General features: G+C 37.1%; 1 long non-coding RNA gene across 2 annotated transcripts in view; it reads right to left on the bottom strand.

The window, feature by feature from the left end:
- Positions 1–15,012: 15,012 nt before the first annotated feature.
- Positions 15,013–23,706, bottom strand: part of LOC129060456 (uncharacterized) — a 147,022-nt gene continuing 138,328 nt past the window's right edge. The window contains exons 4-5 of one of the 2 annotated variants that reach the window (XR_008527194.1): positions 17,979–18,159; positions 15,013–15,670 (exon numbers count right to left, since the gene is read on the bottom strand). This is a non-coding gene — a long non-coding RNA (uncharacterized LOC129060456). The remainder of the gene's footprint in view (positions 15,671–17,978; positions 18,160–23,706) is intronic. The other variant, XR_008527193.1, reaches the window with a different exon arrangement.

Below are 23,706 nucleotides of genomic sequence, written 5' to 3'. Positions count from 1 at the left end.
GCATTCTGCACTAGGGTACTGTTGGGGCTCTTGCATACGAGTCCCAAACAATTTATTTCAGTTTTCTTGTGATGCTGTGTGTATTTTCACCTGCTTCCCTGGGCTTGAAAGCATATAAGCACAGTTCCAGTTCCTGTATTATTAGCAACAGGGAATCCATAAAATCCCTAGGTTTCAAGGGGTCCCCTTAATCCATATGAAATATTTTAATCCCAGTTCTCTACATGAGCTAATTCTTGGCTGCCTCTGCTTTCTCCAGACCTTGAGTTGAGCAGGTTCATTACTTCTGTCTACTCTTTGTGTTGTTTGTTTGCTCTACAGGGAAGTTATCTTCTTTTTGTTCCAGGTTGGGTCTTTATTTTATTGTTTTATATTTTGTCATCACAATGTGTTTGGAAACATGGGTTTAACCAAAAGCATGAACTTACAAAGTCATCCTCGTTAGAAGTCCAATCTGTTTCTTATCTTGCTACTTTTTTTTCCTTAAAACACAATTTTGAGCATTTTACTCTTTTACCTAAAATAATTTGACCTCTAAAAGTATAAACCTGATAGAACAGTAACATCTCTGGTTCAGAAATATTAAAGGAAAGTTTTTATTAACATTATTATTTTAAAAGCTTTATTTGAATTCTTGGTGTCAACAAACTTCCATAGTGAATCTCAAAAGTGTAGTTCTTTAGATGAACTATTACCTTGTTGAAAAAGGTATGGAGATAATGGCATCAATGTATGAATGTCCAATTTAACCAACAATAATCCATTTTATGATGTTCCCATGAGAATTAACTTGACAAATTATATCCTCCTGTTTAAGTTTTCATATAGAAAGATAACCTAGGTAACAATTTATGATTCTATCATAAAAATAGTATCTGTCTTCAAGTACATTTGATAAGAATGCAGAAATCTGACATTTCCATTATACACAAATTTACCAATTTGAAATACCTTTAATTATAATCTTTTCAGATAGATTCTACCAGCTGGTCTTTGCAAGATGTCTTAATGCATTTAAAGAGTTGGTGTTGTATCAGTCTTCTATTTCTGCTGTAACGATTTATTACACAGTTAGTGGCTTAAACAACACAACTTCATCACTATGTAGTCATAGAGATCAAAAGTCTGACATAGGTATCACTGGATTAAAACTATGGCGTCTGAAGGGCTGCATTCCTTCTGAAGGCTCTAGGGGAGATCTATTTCTTTGTCTTTTCCAGATTCCAGCTTGTCTCTAGGCCCTTTCTTCCATCTTTAAAACATAGTGTCTTCAAGCCTTTCTCTCACTCTGACCCCTCTTTTGCCTTCCTCTTCCATCTTTTCAGGATCTCAATAATTACACTGGATCCACCTAGATAATCCAGGATAATCTCCCTATTTCAAGGTCAACTGATTAACAACCTTAATTCTATTTGTAATCTTAATTCATCTTGGACACGTAAGATCTTAAAAATCCTGATACCATCAACGTGGAAGTATGAGACAACACAAATGTCAGTGCAAATTAGGCATCCTATTCGATTGTAATTCTTTGGTATGCTCTGTCTGCTAAGGTTCAAATTTATTAAATCATAAAATAGGTTTTTAAAGTTTCAGAATACCCATTTTTGAATATATTTTTCTCTCATGAGTATAATTTATATAAGTATTTTGTTATTGTTCTGGATGTTAAATTTAAATTAAATAAAATATTTCAACATCTTTATTTTGCTTGCTGCATTTGTATTTTTGGACAATTTAAAAGAGATTTGTTTTAAATTTAAGCATGTCATTAATTTTAAAAACAATACCCACAATTTTTCAAAGAATATTTTCTGAAGTCATAAAGTTTACATTTCTTATAAAGATGCTATATTTAAATAGATTTATTTTTGTTGATGTTTATTTTTCTACTACAATGAACAACTTCTTGTTTAAAGCTAACAAATCATGAGAATTACTAATCAAACTCAATGATTTTTGAAATATCTTCCATTAAGCAGACAAGAATTTTCTAAATTTTAATTGTTTTTGAACTAATATCTTGTTTTCATGGAAATGTTATAAAATAAAGCACTAGTGTTAAGATACTATTTCAGGATTTTATCACAAAATACACATCTTACACAAAAAATAATTCAAAAAATTTGAAGTGTCACAACCGCAAAATAAAGAATATATAATCTGATTGTTGCTCTTAAGAAAGCCTAAAATACTGAATTAAAAATATTTTTAGAGAGTTACCTTGAGGCCAGGTGCAGTGGCTCAGGCCCGTAATACCAGTACTTTCGAAGGCTGAGGCGGTCGGATCGCTTGAGGTCCAGGAGTTCGCATCCACCCTGGCCAACATGGTGAAACTCCGTTTCTACTAAAAATATAAAAATTAGCCAGGCGTGGTGGTGGGTGCCTGTAATCCCGGCTACTAGGGAGGCTGAGGCAGGAGAATTGCTTGAACCTGGGAGGCAGAAGTTGCAGTGAGCCAAGATTGTGCCACTGCACTTCAGCCTGGGCAACAGAGAGAAACTGTCTAAAATAACAATAATAATAATAATAATAATAATAAGGCCAAATATTAAGGAAAGGCAGAAAGTCAGACAGTTGAGCAGAAGGACATGGAAAATTGCTTTTGTGTGTACTGAAAGACAATAGCTACAACTATTGTTGTGAACTTTTTAAATGCAAATCTAAATAAATCATAGATAAAAGGCAATATCATGGTGATGACTAGAAAATGTTTAAGAACAAGAATAATAATGAAAATATTATGTATGAAAACTTACGGAATGCAGGTAGGCTGTATCCAGAGAGATATTCATAAACTTAAAATGCCCAAGTTAGAAAAGAAGAAAGATGGACAATTAATGAACACATGATCAAGTCAGGGAAGCAGGACCAGTATACATCTAAAGAAACTTGAAGGAAGGAAAATATAAAATCGGAGAAAAAAATTGATGAAACCAAACAAAATATATAAAGGATCAAATAAGATACATTTTGCCCTTCAACCGACCTCCTACCTGCCCCCCCAAAAAAACTGATAAAATTTCCAAACCTATGGAAAATCTCATGATAAATCGAGAAAAGCTAAAACAACACTAGTAATGTGAAAAGGGACGTAAATATAGAAAATACAGTGGTAAAAATATAAGAAGAGAGTAGGAACATCCTTGTGGCAAGAAATTTGAAAACTTAAATGAGAGGACAAATTTTTACACCAACATAATTCTACAAAGTAAATGATAAGAATGTATATGAGATTAGATAGAAATGGATATGTGGAGACGTTCAGCACTTTTAACAGGATTAAATTGGTAGCTTAAAACTGTTCCACAAAGAAAACTTCAGGCCTAAGCAATTTTACTCATAAGTTATTCCAAACATTCAATGAATTAATGTGATAATTTTATTTATTTAATTTTTTTGATAAAATAATTTTAAACAAAGTATTTCAGGGTATATGAAGATATTTCCTAATTCATTTTATGAGAACAATTTAACCTTGGTAGCAAAGCCTGACAACGATAAGAAAGAAGATCTTATGCCAACTTCATACATAAACATAGATGCAAACCAAAATATTAGTAATTAAATTCAACAGTTTAATTGTGTAACCAAACAGAGGGAGCGAACGAGAAAAGGAAGGGGGTGGGGTGGAGAGAGAGAGAGAAAACAAGCTGAGTTTGTTCATGCAAGGCAATGCAAGTTTGCTTAAATGTTAAAAATAATCAGTTTCTGTAATTTATTATATTAGAAGCTAAAAGGAGAAAAATCATAGGTTAACTGCAAGGATACAGAATAGGTGTTTAAGAAAGTATTTTAAATGTTTTCCTTCCACTTTTGCCTATATTCAAAATTATCTGCAAAACCAGGCATTACTTTAATAATCAAAAAGAAATAATAACATTTTAAATTAAATCTCATTATCTAAAGTGGAATTCTTCATCTTCCTTCCCAAATGCTCTTCACTTACTGACATTTCTATCACTACAAAAGGAATCATTTTTCTGGTTGTCCAGACTTACTACTCTAGTGAATGATTTCTTCCTCTTGAGTTGGGGAGATGTTGGAGGGAAGGATGATAGCTGGAAACAATACTATACTCTTCTCTGATTGGCCAGACCTGTATCTCATGCCTCTACCCTGGAGCAATGGTGTAGCTTAACTTGAACCACATACATCAAAAATAAGGGAGAGTTGGCACCTTAAAAAAAATTGTGGTACTGCTTGCAGGAGAAGAATAATGTGTGCTGGAAAGTTTTAATTTTTTAACTTAAAAAAAAATGTAAAGCTCACTATGAGGCTTCTGCCTGTTGTTTGGAGATGTATATGCCAAAGACTACCAAAACATACCCCTTATTTTTGCCTGCTCGTTTTAATCTGACAATTGGTTTACAGTTTATTTAGATTGTATGTTTCATTCAGGCAAGGATTATGCCATTCATGTTTTTTACTCCCAGTACCTAGATAGTGCCTGACAATGACATTGAGTTGCTTGCATTTGTAAGCTAATCATGTTCCTTTCATGTGATATTGACTTTATTGTCTTCTTAAACAGTTACTTAAACATTTCATGTTCCAAAGCCTCACTTATACTTATTTCTGCATCTTACAGAATTACTGATCTCAGAATCTTAATGCTAATGCTCTTTATAGTTTTCAAAAATCTGAAAATATTTACTACACTAAGCAAAAAAGAGGCTATAAGTATGTTTAAGTCGTTTCCATTCAAAAACTATTCCTTCTGTACAAATGAGTTTGCATTAAGCAGCAAGCAATAGAAAACTCAGTGGGAATGCATTTCCTTTACGAACCTAATAAGCTTTTCATCTATTTTTTTTCTAGTCAATTCCATGTGCTAATAACTACATACAAAAGTTTTGCCTTAAAAATGCTTCTCAAATTTTAATGTTCTTATCAGTCACTTGGGAATCTTGTTAAAATGCAGGTTCTGATTAAGTAAATCTAGATAGAGCTTGAGATTCTAATAAACTCTCGCATGATGCCAATGATGTAATGACAGTGAGGAGTCTACAGCTACTCTTACATTTACAGAATTATCGGCCAGGCCCAGTGGCTCATGCCTGTAATCCCACACTTTGGGTGTTTGAGGCAGGTGGATCGACTGAGGTCAGGAGTTCGAGACCAGCCTGGGCAACATGGCGAAACGTCATCTCTACCAAAAATACAAAAGTTAGCTGGGCATAGTGGCACGTGCCTGTAGTCCCAGATACCTGGGAGGCTGAGGTAGGAGGATTGCTTGAGCCTAGAAGGTAGAGGTTGCAGTGAGCCAAAATCACACCACTGTACTTCAGCCTGGGTGACAGAGTGAGACCCTGTCTCGAAAGAAAGAAAGAAAGAAAGAGAGAGAGAGAGAGAAAGAAAGAAAGAAAAAGAAAGAAAGAAAGAAAATTATCAGCACTTAGATTTGGTGTACTGATCAACCCCTTAGTTCTCAGTTTTAATGGTCTCTACGTGAAGGCTTTAAAAAGTAGATGTGGGTTAAAAAAAATAGACTTGAGTGAAAGAAACCACCCATAATCACAAATGATATTTGCTCCAGTTTGACTCCTTTATCTTTTATAGATCATTCAATGAGAGACTGATTTTATTAGTCCTATGTCCTAATCATCTTTTTCTTCCCTACCTCTGCAAGGCTGCCAAACTTCTAGATTTCTAGACTGGAAGGGTAAGATCCTTACCCTTGCCCTTTGCCCTACCTCCTTCATTCAGTCATTTCCACATTTTGGAGTTTTGTTTCTTGTTTTGCACACAATAAGTTTAGAGGCAAAGCAATTCCATGAGTGACTAATTCAGTGGGTTAACAACATTATGAAGGATCTAGGTTGTTTTCATCTTTCCAGTATGCCATCCTCACTTTGTTAGCTTATGCACTTAAGCTAGTGTCCTTCATTTTGTCAAGATGTTTGCTTTAGATCCAGGTGTCAAATGCACGTAACAACATGCAGAGGCCAGAAAGGGTCTGTTCCTTTTATACATAACCTTTTAGGAGGAGGACTAATTTCCAAGAAGTCCCTCAGCATATTCTATTAAGTCTCAGTTAAAATTTTATTACTTATCCTAGCAAGGAAAAACAAAATCAAGACTGGCTTAGAATAGTCTAGTGTTCTAATTTTTTTTGTAATATTTGTAATACTCATCTCTTGTGACTGGGTAATAGTAATCCTACTTGTTTTCTGGCACATGTATATGACTTCTCTGAAGAAAATCAGAGCTCTGCTGGCAGAAAAGATGGAAGGTAATGAATGTGTATTGTGCTCCAGTCCTACTCAAGGGTGGCCCTAAAAAAAAGTTGACCCGTCCCATCAGAGAAGGCAGCTCTCATGGGTACAACTACATATTCTACATAAAGGTTTACCTTCCCTGCCTGCAATGCTCCTGCAAGCAGCACTATTCATGAACTTGTAGAATGACTTGATCAACTGCCATTTTCCCCTATATGTCTTCTCTGACTAGGAATGCATTTTATAGCAATGGTAGCCAGTTTGAAAGAAGAGTGAAATGGCCCACTAAAGGCTCAGTTACAGTTCAAACAAGGAGACAACACCTTGTGAGATGAGGATGCTATTCCTACATAGTGAGGTATATGTTTTAATGCAGCAACCAATTTAGGCTTCATTGATAGGATGTGTAAGTCTGCGAGTTAAAGCATAGAGGTGGAAGTGGCTCTTCTCACCAATTACTCCTTTTTTTTTTTTTTTTTGAGACAGGGTCTCACTCTCTCACCCAAGTTGGAGTGCAGTGGCACGATCACAGCTCACTGCAGCCTTGACCTCTCAGGCTCAAGCGATTCGCCTGCCTTCTGGCCTCAGCCTCTCAAGTGGCTGGGACTACAGGTGTGCACCACCATGCCTGGCTAATTTTTCTTTTTTTTTTTTTGTGCAGATGGGGTCTCACTATGTTGCCCAGACTGATCATGAAATCCTGGGCTCAAGCAATCCTGCCACCTTGGCTTCCCAAAGTTCTGGGATTGAAAGCATGAATCACAGTGGTTAGCGCCGCCCCACCCCCACCGCCCACCCCAATTATTCACACGGTAGAAGAAATTTTGCATCCTGTCCCAAATAATATGGTTCAATAATTTGAAGGTCATAATGCCCAAATGCTTCCATGAGTCAATGTCAACATCTTCCCAATGAACTGGAATCTAAAACTACTCCCAGGACATTTTGGGCGTTTCATGCCGCTGAACCATCAGGCAGAGAAGATGGAGATCACTACACTGTCCTGGGTGATTTGTCACAATAACTAGAAAGAAATTGGGTTACTGTTACTTAGAATAAAAGAGACTGTGTTTGGAACTTAGAGGCATCACTGGGGTATCACTTGAAACTCCTTTGCCTAATTATCCTTAGAAAACTGTGCTAATCCAGTGAAGACATGACCACCAATTGCTTAGAATCTATGAGAATAAACATGAGTCACTCCATCAGAATCAAAACTCTGCATAGGTAAAAGGGCTGGCATACGATAAGGAAAGCAAAGAATCATAGCATAGTTGCTATGCTAATGATAACATAACTTATGTTATTATTAATAGTTGATAGCTATTTTCTTTATTTTGCACTGCTACATTATCTGAAGAACATTAATTGTGGCTAACATTTTAGATTTTTAATTAACAATTGTCCAATTAACTATCTCAGGGTGCCCTTGGATTCCTCTAGAGATCCTAACTGATTCGTCTGCCTTAGGGAATCTCATCTCTTCCCATGGGTTTATTTTGCACCAGCATGCAGGGGAAGTCCTGGCTCTGACTCTGCCATAAGCTGCAAACATTGATATCCCATTGCCTACTGGTTGTCTTCAACTTAGGTTATTAGTTTTCTTCCTCAAACCCCATAGTTGCTATTCCCACTGAGCCAATCGACTAACCTAGGTAAACATCTTAGATTATTTCTTTCTCTTCTTTCCTTATGTCCAAGGCAATTATCTTATTCTGTCTAATGAAATATGTAAATATTCATTGTATCCCATTCTCAAAATTATTACAGCGACAGCCCAGGTTAGTTTCTAATTTTATCTTGTTTGGATTATCAAGAATATAACCAAAATAAAAATGGGAACTTAGTTACCAAATGGAATTACATTCAAAGAGACAGCAATCAAGAAACAAAACACAAAACAAAACCCAGAACCTTTAATCTCATCTAATCAGTTATAATCTACTCAATATTTTAATAAATACCAAAGGACAGAAAGAATATTACTAGTAAAAAGGAATTATATTTTAAATTCCTGCATCCAATCTCTGTCTCTTTACCTCATGGTTCGTGTGGATGACAGCTTCTTCTCTCAAGCACTGCATCCCTTCTCAAAACTAAACTCTAGTATATCTTTTTCCCCAGCTTGTGATTTCTTCTTTTTCCAGTATTGTCCCTTAGAAGAACTTAGTGCTATGTGGGAATATCTAGACTCTTCCTTACAAGCTGGAGAGAAAGGAAAAATGGCTGTGGGGTAAAGCAAAGAAGGGGTTAGTTTATTAGACTCCTGTGTTTTCCCCTAGAGAACTAATGATACCTGGCCAGGCGTGGTGGCTCACACCTGTAATCCCAGAACTTTGGGAGGCCGAGGCTGGTGGATCACCTGAGGTTAGGAGTTCGAGACCAGCCTGGCCAACATGGTGAAACCCCATCTCTACTAAAAATACAAAAAAAGTTAGCCAGGCCTGGTTGCAGGCACCTATAATCCCAGCTACTTGGGAGGCTGAGGTAGGAGAATCACTTGAACCCAGGAGGCGGAGGTTGCAGTGAGCCGAGATCTCGCCATTTGCACTCCAGCCTGGGTGACAAGAGTGAGACTCCGTCTCAAAAACAACAACAACAACAAAGGAGAATTAATGATACCTTTTCCTGCTATATGGAAACTCTTCTCTGCACGTCCAAACGTCAGCATCTTACTCTCCACACAAATTCCGCTTTCTCCCTCCTGTTGGGTCAAATAACATTACTTCTGGCAATTTGTGGAGTATTGACTAAATTTGTCTCATTGTCTGCAACAAATGTTGTAAATATGGACCATCTCCACCTCTTCTGGTGTCTGCAAAGGACCAGAGACAGCATTAGTAGTCATTGCTATTCTGTTTGTGATCTTTCTTGCTACACTAGAAAAAAATTGGTAGGCTCATTCTCCAAACTTGATCTAAGTTGATTTTAGGAGAATTCCTGGCAGAGTGTGGGAAACCTGATTATCCGTACTTACTAGTGAGAGGTGACAATGTGCTAGCAGCCCTCAATCGCTCTCGGCGCCTCCTGGGCCTCGGCATCCGCTCTGGCCGCCACTGCACTGTGGGGGACCCTCTCTGGGGCTGGCCGAGGCTGGAGCCGGCTCCCTCTGCTTGCGTGGAGGTGTGGAGCAAGAGGCGCCGGTGGGAGCCGGGGCTGCTGGTGGCGCTCGCAGGCGTGGCCGGCCTGCGCCTGCTGGGCTTGATGGGGGGAGGAGCTCCCTCTGGGCTGCCTGAGTGCCCTGGCTAGGCGCCACAGGCTAGTGCCAGTGAGAGGTGAAGCCGGCTGGGCTTCTGGGACAGGTGGGGACTTGGAGAACTTTTCTGTCTAGCTGGAGGATTGTGAATGCATCAATCAGCACTCTGTGTCTAGCTAAAGGTTTGTGAATGCACCAATCAGCACTCTGTGTCTGCTAGAGGTTTGTGAATCCACCAATCAGCACTCTGTGTCTACAAGAGGTCTGTGAATGCACCAATCAGCACTCTGTGTCTGCTAGAGGTTTGTGAATCCACCAATCAGCACTCTGTGTCTACAAGAGGTTTGTAAACGCACCAATCAGTGCTCTGTGTCTAGCTAATCTAGTGGGGACTTGCAGAACTTTTGTGTCTAGCTGAAGGATTGTAAATGCACCAATCAGTCTTCTGTGTCTAGCTCAAGATTTTTAAACACACCAATCAGCACCCTGTCAAAATGGACCAATCAGCTCTCTGTAAAATGGGCCAGATAAGGGAATAAAAGCAGGCTGCCATCGGAGCCCTGGCAACCCGCTGGGGTTCCCTTTCCGGGTATGGTAGCTTTGTTCTTTCTCTTCGCAATAAATCTTGTTGCTGCTCGCTCTTTGGGTCTGGGCCGCCTTTATGAGTCGTAACACTCACCCTGAAGGTCTGCAGCTTCACTCTGAAGTCAGTGAGACCACGAACCCACCAGAAGGAAGAAACTCTGGACACATCTGAACATCTGAAGGAACAAACTCTGGACACACCATCTTTAAGAACTGTAACACTCACTGCGAGGGTCAGCGGCTTCATTCTTGAAGTCAGCGAGACCGAGAACCCACCAATTCCAGACACACTGGACGCTCTCCCGCTGAAGGGCTTATTTCAGGAGGTTCATCTCTACCCGCAGTGCTTCATGAACTCAATTTCCGTTCTTGAGGGCATCCATGGTTATCTTTCTTCCTCCTTAGGTCTATTAGCTAACTTTACCAATAGTGAGAAAACTAAGGGTCCCTCAGTTTTAAGATGACAGATAAGACTGTCCAATTTTTTACTGCAAATCCTCACAAAAGAGCCAACTCCAAATTATTCTGAATTTCTGTTGTGTGGACTGTAATGGCTGTCTCTCAAATCTGATTTTTTTTTTTTAAATGTGAGGGAGTATTCTTTGTTCATTGGTGCACAATGAGGCATTTAACACATGAGTTTCAGACATTCTCTGCTCTGCTTTTTAACCACTACAAAACAGTCAGTCACCATGATGGAGATCCTGGTGGTCTTGAGTCCATGAATTTTCTCTAGTACTGGGTCTTTGGATTCTGACTTCAATACTCAACATTTCTCTGCCTCTGATGCCTGCCACTTCTGTAGAATTTCAGCAGCATGTTCCAATCATGAGGCAAACGGATTCTTCTCTAATCCTGGAATGGTGATCCCTGTGAATTCCTGATCCTGTGTTTATGCTGGCAATTAATCTATTCCAGTTGTTCTTCAGCCTATCTGACCCATGGTAGGCACAAAATCCACCAGGGGGTCATGTTTCTGCCCTCTTTCTAAGGGTAAGTCTAATTTCTTGATAAATTTGATGTGGATTAAAACCCGATTTTCACCTTGTAATTTGGACAGAAAAAAAGTAGAAAACTAGGGCAGTCATTGGAATGAAAAAGTACGATTAAGGGAAATACTTTTAAGATAAGTGAAAATTAAGCCATATTATACTGGCTTAATTAGGAAGGTTTCATTGCATGAATGAGAAATTAATGTTTTGGGCCTGAGAGAGAAATATCATAGAGGCAAATTCCAAGAGAAAGGGAGAGGAAATGGCATGCAGGGCGTGTATGAGTGGAAGAATATCCCTTTGAATGGAGTAATATCCCTTTAATTGATAGAGTGGCTGGCAGAGAGTCTATTTGCACTGTTGCTACTTCAACTCCTTCCATCTTCAGTTCAGTCATCCCCATGACAGTACTAAGTGAATTTTGTCAAAGTCATCAATTGTCTTCATCTTGACAAGCCAAAAACAATTTTCCGCTTTTATTTTTATGACCTTTCACCAGTATATAAACTATTTGACTACTCCTTTACTCTTAATCCATCTTCTACTCAAGGTGACTATTCCTCAGTTTCCTTTCCTTGTTTTTCCTTCTGTACCAGACTTTTCAATGTCAGAATTTTTCAGGTCTCTGTTCTTCACCTTTTCCTTTCTCTTTCTACAGTCTTGGCTTCAAATAATATCTTTGTTCTGATGAAGTTCAAATTTACACCTCTCACCCAGATCTTTCCCAAGTAGACATTTTGTTCTTCTTATATGAATATCTAACAGGTCATGATCAATTTATCATGACTAACACAAAACTCTGGACTTCCTTCCTACTAACGCACACATCTTCCCAAGTCACCAGGAGATTGGACTGCACCATTGTCCTCCCAACTGGTTGCTTGGTCTTTACAATACCCTCCTCCCTGCACCATGACTTACTTATATAGCAGCAAGAGGTATCACTTCATAGCTATTAGAATGGCTATTATCGAAAAGACAAAAGATACCAAATGTTGGTGAGGATGTGAAGAAAAGCGAACTGTTGTGTATGGTTAGTGGGAATGTAAATTAGCACATCTATTATGGAAAATATTATAGAATTTCCTCAAAAAAATTAAAACTAGAACTGCCACTTTAACAATCCCATTTCTGGTTATACATACAAAGGAAATGAAATCAGTATGCTGTACCATAAAGATACGTGTTATGCTACTAATATATATTTATTGTGGCACTATTCACAATGGTAAAGAAATAGAATCGAGACAAGAGAATGGCGTGAACCTGGGAGGCAGAGCTTGCAGTGAGTCGAAATCATGCCACTGCACTCCAGCCTGGGTGACAGAGCAAGACTCCATCTCAAAAAAAAAAAAAAAAAAAAAAAGAAGAAGAAAAGAAAAGAAAGAGAATCAATCTAAATGCCCATTAACAGTAAACTAAATAAAGAAAATGTGGCACATATACATCATGGAATACTACAGAGCCATAAAAAAAAGAGATCATGTCCTTTGCAGCAACATGAATGGAGCTGGAGGCCATTGCTTTAGCAAACTAATTCAAGAACAAAAAAAACACATACTGCATGTTCTTACTTATAAGTGATAGCTAAACAATGAGAACACATGGGCACAAAGAGCGGAACAACAGACATCAAGGTCTGCTTGAGGGCGGAAGATGGGTGGAGGGAGAGAATCAGAAAAAAATGCCTATTGAGTATTATGTTTATTACCTGGGTAATGAAATAATCTATATACCAAACACCTATGATACGAGTTTACTTATATAACAAACCTGCACATGTACCTCCTGAACCTAAAATAAAGTTATAATAAAAAAGAAATCATGATGTTGAAGAGATAATCTACACTCCCTCATTCATTGCAGCATTATTCACAGTAGCCAAGATATGGAATCAACCTAAGAGTCTCTCAATTGATGAATGGATAAAGAATGTGACATATATACAAAATGGAATACTATTCAGCTTAAAAAAGAAGGGAATCCTCATTTGCAATAACATGGATGAAACTGGAGGACATTACACTAAGTGAAATAAGCCGGGCACAGAAAGATATATACTGCATGATCTCATTTGTACGTGGAATCTAAAAAAGTTGAACTCTTAGAAGCAGGGAGTCGAAGGGTGGTTGCCACACACCAGGGTGAGGGAGGGCTGATGAGAAGATGTTGGTCAAAGGGTTTGAAGTTTTAGTCAGGGTGAAGAAGTTCAGGAGATATATTATACAGTATGGTAGCTATAGTTAATATTAATAATAATGTATTGTATACTTGAAAATTGCTAGAGTAGATCTTAAATGTTCTCACCAAAAAAATAAGTATGTGAGGCAATGGATATGCTGATTAGCCTGATTTAGCCATGTCACAATGTACACATATATTGAAACATTACAATGTATACTATAAATATATAAATTTTTTGTCAATTATATTGTTTTATATTTTTTAATTTTTAATTGACAAAGTATATATTTATCATGTGCAATATGTTTTGAAATATATATACACTGGGAAAAGACTAGTTGAGCTACTATATTTAATCTTAATTTTTAAAACATATTACATTGTTACAAATACCAGCCCTATTAAAATGTAGTCTCCTTGAGAATGAGATCTCTGTACTCTAAAATTCCTCAGTATTTGCTGACTGATATAAATTCCTAAGAAAATTTTTTATACTTCTTTTCATGTTAGCAAACACAAATGTCTGGGTCTCAGCCTGAAACATCAACTTCTGAGGTCTACATTCCTTCCCAAATCAGAATTCCAGTCTCAGCATTGTCTTCACCATGTTCCTTTGTTTTTCTAATAAAATTTGAAGAATAATCAAGGTCAATGTTTGCATTTCTTTATACCATTTAAATATTTCTTTTTCATGTCTGCTATTCTCAATATCCTTTACATGGACAGCAGCTACTCATCTCAAAATTTCTTCCTTCTGACATCTCAATCTCTAACCTAAAACGCTTCTAAGAACATAAGCTGGGCCGGGCGCGGTGGTTTACGCCTGTAATCCCAGCACTTTGGGAGGCTGAGGCAGGTGGATCATGAGGTCAGGAGATCGAGACTAGCCTGGCTAACATGGTGAAACCCCGTCTCTACTAAAATACAAAAAACTTGCTGGGCATAGTGGTGCATGCCTGTAGTCCCAGCTACTTGGGAGGCTGAGGCAGGGGAATCATTTGAACCTGGGAGGCGAAGGTTGCAGTGAGCTGAGATGATGCCACTGCACTCCAGCCTGGTGACAGAGCGAAACTCTGTCTAAAACAAACAAACAAACAAACAAAACCCATAAGGCAGTGGTTCTTAACTCTTCTGCCTCCCCCTCTGCCTTTTGTAGAAATACCTAATAGTTCTGTCCATTTCCAAAGTAAATCCTCTCCGTTATCTTTGTGCTATCCAGTTTGGCAGTTTTATCACTCCCATTGTTTTTATCAACATAGTAAAAAGCTTAGCAATGAAGTAGAAAGTGGGCACAGAGGGACCCAGAGGCAGGAGAAAGAAAGGCCTGTGTACTAACATCAATCTCTATTTCTCGTCCCTGGAGTCCACTGCCCACATTGAAATCAGAGTAGTCTCTAGGAAATGTGAACTACATTTTTTTTTTTTTTAAATTAGAGGTAGGGTCTCGTTATGTTGCCCAGGGTAGTTTCAATCTCCTGGGCTCAAGCAATCCTCCTGCCTTGACCTCCCAAAGTTCTGGGATTATAGGCATGAGTCACCACATCTGGCCTGAACTACATCTTTCGAATTTCCTATTTAATCAGGTCCAAGGTCTCCAGCCCTAGATATGAATACAAGGAGGTAGAGTAGATATTTTTATTTCACTTTTGTTTATTGACCGACTAGTATAGTCCAGGGTCATGACAGGCACTCAATAAATATTTGTTGAATGAATAAATGAATGACAATCTTTTACAATGTTTCTTTACGTACCATAAACTCAGTCATATTTGTTTCTGCCTACCAATCTAACTTCAAACTGCAATGCTGGATCATTTCAAGTTCTGGAAACAGTGCCATTTTCTTCCTTCATTTCTTTTCTCATTGTTTTTTCCCTATGAACCAAGTGAATCTCTAGATTGAACTTGAAAGTAGACTATATTCTACTTTCATTCAATTCCTTCTTCAAAATTTCCACAAGGGTAAGATTCATCATGTTCATATCCATTTCGTCTCTTCCATGCATTGTAGATGAAAGCTGATAGATGCTCGGTAGATGCTTGCTGCCTTAAATTAAATTAAATAATTTTGCCTTCATTACCAAGATTTTCACAGAGTATTTCATAATCTCATCCCAATAGTCTTTCCATATTGGCAGAGTAAATATTATTATTTCCCTTTTGCATATCAGAAAAGTTTTAGGTGGTTTGCTGGATACAACATGATTTATGACAGAGGTGGCACAAAAATTCATGTCTTCTAATATTGTTTATTTTTCCAAGTTCATAATAGAGATGTTTGAGTACATTTTCATGGTGCCATGGGATCCAGTTGAATTTAGCAGCCATGTAGGGACTCATGGCAAAAGATGCTAGTTTTTTTTCTAAATTTTGATTTGTTTTGTTTTGTTTTGTCTTTTTCCAAACTGGGATCTGTGGAAGGTCTATTTCAGTAGAGAATCTGAGGATGGGTGAGGAGGAAACGTTTTCTCGCTTTGAGCTTCAGAATTTTCTCTGGAGACATGGGAGAAGAATCAGGATTGTTTTGTTATAAAGGTATTTTTAATAATAGAAACACTGTATTACATTTGCAATTTTATCCCACTTCACAGTATTAAGCACAATTTCTAAAAAACTTAAAACATGCCATTTTTATTAATAGTCCATTTAAAACCACCAAACATTTTGATGTCAATTACTAAAACAAGGTTTAACGCTGTCAAAAAGCATTAGTGCTAAAAACAGTCATCCTTTCTGTATTTTCATCTGCAAAGCATTACAGTTTATAAAACAATTTTAACTCTGAATACGTAAGGCCTTATATGAAGGTTTCCATATGTTAAGAATTTTATTTGTGTGTTTGATTTTAAATTGCTTTGAAAAACAGACAGTTGAGGTTTATAGAAAGGAATCTTTCTTTTAGGAAATAAATGTCTCAAAAGTGCAGGGCACCAGCAGTAAAAACATTCTGACCACAAATCAGAAACACATTGGGAAGTGTTTGTTGAGTACACCTTCTGAAACCAGTATTTTGTTTCTATTTGCTGGAAAATTGAAAAATCTGTTGTATCTTGGCATGGCTTCTTGGCCCAGCTCCAGATTTCTTGTGCAATAGATGGCATTATTGAATATATATACACAGCTAAGCTGCTTGGCTCTCTATTTTAATCAAATAAATTTTAAATATAAAATGTACCTGCTAACAATACCATTATTCACCTATAGCTGCTACCAAAATCAAATTTGTTTGCATATTCTTTTTTCTCCCCCTTAAAAATTGTGTCTAAGACAAAAAAAAAAAAAAAAAAAAAAGAGAAAGAGAAGATGACAATTAATCAGTGTTTTGGCTGCCGAGTGGCATCTGGCCAAAAGCCACCAGGCTGACAACTGGAGTTTGGAGTGTGTTTTTGCAAGGCTAATTTAAGGTGAACTTAGATGGATTCAAGATTTATAAGCCTTAAAATGTCCTGACTGGAGCAAAGTTCAAGTAAAGTAATCTGCTGCTCACTGCACAGACAGGGCTCAGCCCACACTGCCCTGTGATTTAGTCTATAGTCAAGGAGAGTTTTAAAAACAGGCAGAAGGGCTGAGTTTCTCTGTTTCACTTCAAAGGTCTTCTAATAACTGAGAGTATTATACTCTTTTAACCAGCTAAGAAGGTTAGGTGGTTTTGAGCAAGTGCTTTTATAGCTATCAATAATTCTAAGTTTAAACTTTAAGGATCGCCTCTAATGTACATCTCCTTTAACACATTAATGACTGTGAGAAACTCGCACTTCTGTCTTATGACTTCATAATTTCAGAATAAATGGCACAACTTTTCAAGGAATTGAAAAGACCTCTGGGGCTTCACAGAGTGGTGGGAATGGGATTGAGAAACAATCTTGAGAACCATTTAATTAACGCATTTAGCCTATTTGAAATAGTTTTTAAAAGTCCCCTGATTAGAATAATTGCCAAAAAAATAGAAAGTGGGTTTTGATATTAGTTGCTGTATGCAAGCATGTTATAGCCAATACTACCAGATTAGGAGGAAGTTCAAATGTTACTTTCTAGTGGCAAAAAGAAAAAAAAATGAACAAAAGGGAACCTTCCTCTATATGAAACACTAAGGATAGTTTAATTGAAATGAAAAGGAACAAACAGAAAACAGCTATTATTTTTAACAAGGGAAGAGAATATTAATTATACTTGTGAATGAATGCCCTTTATAAGGAGTTTCATTTCTTTCTTCCTGTTTATCAGTAGAGAGCTAAAATACTCTATAATGCAGTTTCTGTGTCTAATAGATACATAAAAGGTAAACAATCAGAAGGTTAAAGTGCAGCATCGATTTGTTAAAAATAAATTAAATTGTCACACAAAAAGCACACTGTGTTATTATTTTATAAATTTCCTTTTCAAAGAGGCTCAGAAAGAGACACCTATGATGGTAAAGGGAATTGCAAATTACCTCATTTAAAAATAATAAAATGATATTTCAAAGTAATAGGTTACATCTTGTAAACAATAGTTGATGTTTACAACGGTTCTGAGGGAAAGCAGGGAAAGAGCTTTTGAGATTTTAAGTAACATCAGCCTTTATAACTGTAAGAAAAAACGAGATAATTAAATAGTGGTTGTTTCTTTCACTTTTAAATAATATTCTTAGGCTGCACTAGTATATTTTCCCCGGCAGCATCAGAGACAAATATGGATTGTTGCACTACAGATGAAAAACTAATTGTGCAGAGCCTTTTAAATTGCCAGACATCAAGCAATGGGTTACTCATTCTCTCAGCACTCTTAACTTAAACAGCCCCAATTTTCCCCCTAAACATACCTTTTATTTTCTACAAATGTGCATATGTTGTATGTGGAAGCTTGGCAAGTTCTTTGTCTGCTTCTTTTATTTTAAGGTCTACTTTCCACCTGCGCTGGAATAGGGGTAGGAAGACGTAAAACAGTCTAGCCAGGCTGTGGGGACAAGCCTTCCCTGGGAGAGAAGTCTGATCTGTTTTCTTCTGTAAAAGGAAAGAGGCTCTGATAAACATAGAATCATATTTTTTACCACAGTACTTTTTTCCAACACATGCAGCACCATCTTAGAAATAGAATTTGTGCTGATCTTTATTTCCTTGGCTCAGGAACCAAGGGTACCCAGATGCTCTGGTAAGTTTTGCACTGGTTTCATCCTTATGTAAATGTGTTTGTTATGATTAGACTCATTTGAAAAGCTCAGGACCAGACAGATTCACAGCTGAATTCTACCAGAGGTACAAAGAAGAGCTGGTACCATTCCTGCTGAAACTATTCAAAAAAATTGAACGGGAGGGACTCCTCCCTAACTCATTCTATGGGGCCAGCATCATCCTGATAACCAAAATCTGGCAGAGACACAACAACAAAAAAAGAATACTTTTCAAATTTTCTAGTTTGACTTACACCAAGAAGTCTTCTGTTATACTTGTGGAGTTAGCCTTTAGCTTTGAGGGCTTTGAACCCTGAGGCTAGAGTTTAGGGGGGAAATCTTCAGCAGGGGATGCCCCATTCCTTGCAGTGAGGAAACTGAAGTCCCCATGAGCTGCACTCACATACATTGCCTGTTACAGGAGTGGATTAACATGAGTTTTTCTCTGATATCTCATATGCATTTTAAATAATGGATTTATTTATTTATTTATTTATTTGCTTATTTATTTATCTGTTTGCAGCTAGGAAGTATTGCATTCCTATCAGAAAATGCCAGGTATTTCATTAACCAATCCCTAAGTATATTATAGTGGGCATTCTCTTCTAGAAAGAACTACAACTCATAGGACTGATTCTAAGTTTTATCTTTTCATTCCTCTTTCCAATACAGCAGGGATGGGAGTCAGAGCAACTCCAAAGCCACACCTTAAGCTTCACCTCTGGCAGATCAGAAATATATTTTAAGATTGGACCTTCCATTGATGTAATAATCTTAAATTTACCAAAAATGGGAAAAGGGTAAATCTCCACCTATTCATGACTTCTACTGAATTAATGACATTCAAGTTCTATGACACATCTCTATTGTTACTGCATTATGGACTGCCATTTTTTCTGTATTCTTTAAAAATCCAAAGGCACTGACTTAAAATGTATGTATTTATCATTGATTTTCAATGATAAATAATTGATAAATTATTTCAATGGTAAATCATTGATTCAATCATAGAAAATTGATTTTCATATTCACATAATATGGCAACACTAAAATGCATTTTTTTCTCTTGAAGATACAACAAACCTACTGTGTTTGGCGTGATTTTATGGTAAGCTCTTTCCCTGTTACTTTCTTCACTCTATGCAGCAGTTGCAGAAAAATTTCTCCAGTTTTAGGTACAATGGCAGTTATAAAAACAATAGTGGAAGAGAAATGTAATTTTTTTTTGCCTAAGGATGTTTCCTACTTCCTGTAAAGAAAGAGCACTGAATCATGAACTAAACAAGTTAATACACTTATGCTGTCTCTAAAAATGATATTTTGAGATGGACTTGGAGGTCCAAAAGTTTTCTTCAATGGTTTTGTTAACATTAGATGCAATTACATGAAGTAATTTAGTCATTTAGCTATGCATAGCTAAATGTGTGACACAGGGCTGCACTTGGTCACTTGTTGAACATAGACACACCCCCAAGCCTAACAGAGCAAGTTAGTGATTCATACACTCTAGAAAACCAAGCCAAAGCAAGCCAAGCCAAAACAAAAACAAAATTTAAAGTAAGCCCATCTTGTTAGATGCTTTTGATAATTTCCTCTCCTGAAACTGGGGGCAGGCAGGGCAAAGATTCTGAGTTTGTTGCTTTATGTTATTTAGAAGATGAACTTTGCTTTCACTAAATCTATATCTCTAGCAGCTTTGCTTATATTCTGTGTAACTAGTTAGAGTTCTTGAACACAGACTATCACATATTACTATTACATCAGCTTATGTTCTTGTTAGATATCTTCTGGGGGCATCATTTGGAGATATGAGAGCTTCTTGATAAATAGTGTAGTAACTATGGCTCATTTTTAGGCATGGCTACAAAAGGCACATAAAGCCTGAGACGGTTTCTTACTACCAGTATTATGCATTATTCTGTTGAAAGCAATGGAAGTGTGATTAAGAAAAAAATCTTGTTATCAGTGGAAAGTCTCTGATTTTCTCTGTGCTTCCACTTTTTTCTTCACAATGAGAAATGAGAAAATGTACAAGCATCTCTTAAGAAGTTTGCTCTCCTCATCTGAAGCTAGTGTTGTAGGTGATGCCCACTTGTATCTGAGAGCTTTTACAGATTGTCAAATCTTGTATGCGTATGGCATTTCTTCTACCTTCAGCGATCATCTGACCTTGTTTGCAGTTTTTCTGACCCAAGGTAAGTCTGAGAACAAAGTGGAATTTAAGTGCTGCTCAGATTGGTAGACTATTGCATAGCTAACCTATCTCTAAAAACAACCCACACAAATTTAAAGCAGAAATGAAACCTATTGCTGCTGTTAAGCTAAAAGTCTATTCAGAATCCCTAGGTGGCATGGAAAGCATTTAGACTCATTTCATTCACATGTCAGGTAAAGACTTTCATTTGCAGTGAGATGAATGCTGAATAATGGATCTTTTGAATAATGCAATTAAGAATTCATTAGAGGGGACTTAAAAAATGACAGAATGCAATGTGTGTGTACTCCCTACACTAAACTCCCAAAATGTATCATAGAGTTGATGATTTTTAAAAATCAGCAGAGAACCAATTAGAAAAATACTGATTTCATTTACAAAATTCTGACATTAAAATTCAATGAGGAACAAATATACATTTGACTTTATTAAAAATTATGTTAAATCATGATTAAATATAATTTATAGTATTTTAAAATGTACTCATAATATGACAAAGGACTTAACCAACACTTTCTGAAAAGATCTCTTAGTGTTCACCATGTGAACCTCATGATATTGAAGAAATTCACTTTGTTCTTGGATATCTGATCGAATGAGAAATGGCAAACTTCCCTTTTAATTCCTTGCTGTATTTTAATTTGAATGATGAAACGGTTTAAAAGAGACCCAAATGTGGCAACAGCAGGTTAGAGATTTGCCTGTAACAAAAGCAGGTATTGCTGTTATCTTGTATTGCTGTAATTTACACAAGAGGAAGGACGTGAAGAATCACTGTTTCGTCAGTGAGCAGACATACTAATATTCCTACCATCCCAGTGTTCCCATAGCTTCTGTTGTAGCATGCTGCTTGCATGCTATGGAAAGAAGCCACTTGATGAACAAGAAGCAGAAGTTTGTGGATATCAGAGTTCAGTGAGTGAGGACCTAGAAGAATCTCTCATAGAAGCAATGATAGAATTCTTACCATTTTTCTTGGTAAAGGGGACATTTTACTGAAATCTTAGAAATGCATTTTCCTAGGCCAGGTGTAGTGGCTCATGCCTGTAATCCCAACACTTTGGGAGGCTGAGGCAGGCGGATCACTTGAGGCCAGGAATTTGAGACCAGCCTGAGCAATATGATGAAACCCTGTCTCCACTAAAAACACAAAAATTAGCTGGGTGTGATGGTGCATGTCTATAATCCCAGCTACTCAGGAGGCTGAGGCACGAGAATGCCTTGAACCAGGGAGGTGGAGGTAGCAGTAAGCCGAGATCACGCCACTGCACTCTAGCCTGGGCAACAGAGCAAGACTGAAAAAAAAAAAAAGCATTTCCTAGCATTTATAATAATCTATTTTTGTCCATGGAAAGGAATCATATTCAGTAAATTACTCTTGCATTTTTTTTTCTCTTAGCATGTTACAAGCCATGATTATCTGTGGCATAAAATCTGTTATTTGTTTCATCAGTTTTTTTCCAAAAAGCCAAAAAATTGATGGAATATAATTAATTAATTTGCCTTCATTGTGCAAAAATGTGGGCTCTATTGAATTAGTGATTCAATTGTGAACATATGACCTAAACATTTTATTTCACCTTGTTGAGACTTGATTGAAACAAATAATTAATCAACCAAAAATAGTTGTTTCTGGGTCTTGAGCAACTACACAGAACTGACTTGTAAACTGAGCCTGATTTCCCATTGTCTTTTGAGAATTCTGGCCCAGAAGAGCTAGACTCTTAAATGCACAGTTTTAATAAAGTAACTAATCTAATCCTCTCCCTTTAAAATTTAAAAATAAAAGAGCCACACCTCTTCGGATAGAATTATTCATCCAGACAGAACATTGGAAGGAAGATTTTAGTGCTGATTGAATTCCCAAGGCTTTCATTTTTTTTTGAAGATCATTTCTGTCTTTAAAGATTACTCCTAGCTAATAGGAAACAGTATGACTTGATAGAATGAACAAAGGATAAAGGATTGAAAATGTTGAGGTCTAATACCTACCCCTACCGTGTGAGTGACTACTGCTATGTGTTCCAACCACATTGCATTGCCCCTCAGTCTTCATTTTGCTTTCTGCAAGATGTGGAGTTTCTCTTTTCACACTAGGAGTGAGCTAGTGAACACAGAAGGGCGGGTGAAGAATGTTACCGTCTCTGACAATCTTAATATAGCGGTATTATTATTTACGAGATAAATCTAAATTTATGTCCTTGAAGTATATGTACATGGGAAGAACACAAAATAAACACACTTGTTAGCATCAGCTGACAAGTACAACGTAACACAGCCTGAACTTAGAACATAAATTTTGAAGAAATCCAATGGAGGAAGTGATCAGAGTTGAGCTGCATTGATTTAATAAATTTTCTAGGAAGAAAGGCGTGTTTTAGCTAGGTCTTTTTAAAAAAATAAAATTAATCTTTGGGTTTTGAAGCTAGAAAGACAGCCTTTAGATATTCTTTTGAAGAATGGTCTCTACGGAAGACATACTCTAAGGTGACCCACAAGGAGCCTTGAATAATGCCCCCTCCTTGAGTGCAGGTAAAACCTATTACCTGCTTCTAAACCATAGAATATGGCAAAGGTGATAAGATGTCAATTTCTGTGATTTTGTTTTGTTATGTAATACTTTGCCTTAACAGACTGGAGGCAGAGAGATTCTCTTTTTGGCTGTAAAGAAGCAAACAGCCATGTTATATACTACCTACAGAGAGGGCCACCAGGCAGGAAGTTTTCTGGGGCCTGAGGTCATCAGTCCTATAGCTACAAGGAAATAAAGTCTTTCAACAACCTCAAGTAAACTTGGAAGCACGTTCTTTTCCAGTTGAGCTTCCAGGTGAGGACGCAGGTAATCCATGCCAGGACTCATGACTCATGGAACTGTGTGATAAAACTATGTGTTACTTTAAACCATTAAGTTTGGGGTAAGTTGTTATTCTGAAAAATAAAATGAATAATATAATCTAATATGTTCTTATTATGGAATGCTATCAGTAAAATAATTTTACTTTGCATCTCAATATGTTTTATTTCTAAATTATATATACAATTACTGTAAATACGCAGATTGTCATTGAAGTTTCATTTCCTTCTTAGTTTATTACACAACAATAAAAAAAATAAGTTATTATCTTTTCCTCTTGCCTACCCAATGGATTACCTCTACTGCACTTA

The sequence above is a fragment of the Pongo abelii genome, chromosome 6, assembly GCF_028885655.2.
Source record: "Pongo abelii isolate AG06213 chromosome 6, NHGRI_mPonAbe1-v2.0_pri, whole genome shotgun sequence".
Classification (NCBI taxonomy): Eukaryota; Metazoa; Chordata; class Mammalia; order Primates; family Hominidae; genus Pongo; species Pongo abelii.
The sequence above is the reverse complement of the archived record's forward strand: the minus strand, read 5'-3'. Positions and strand labels throughout refer to the sequence as shown.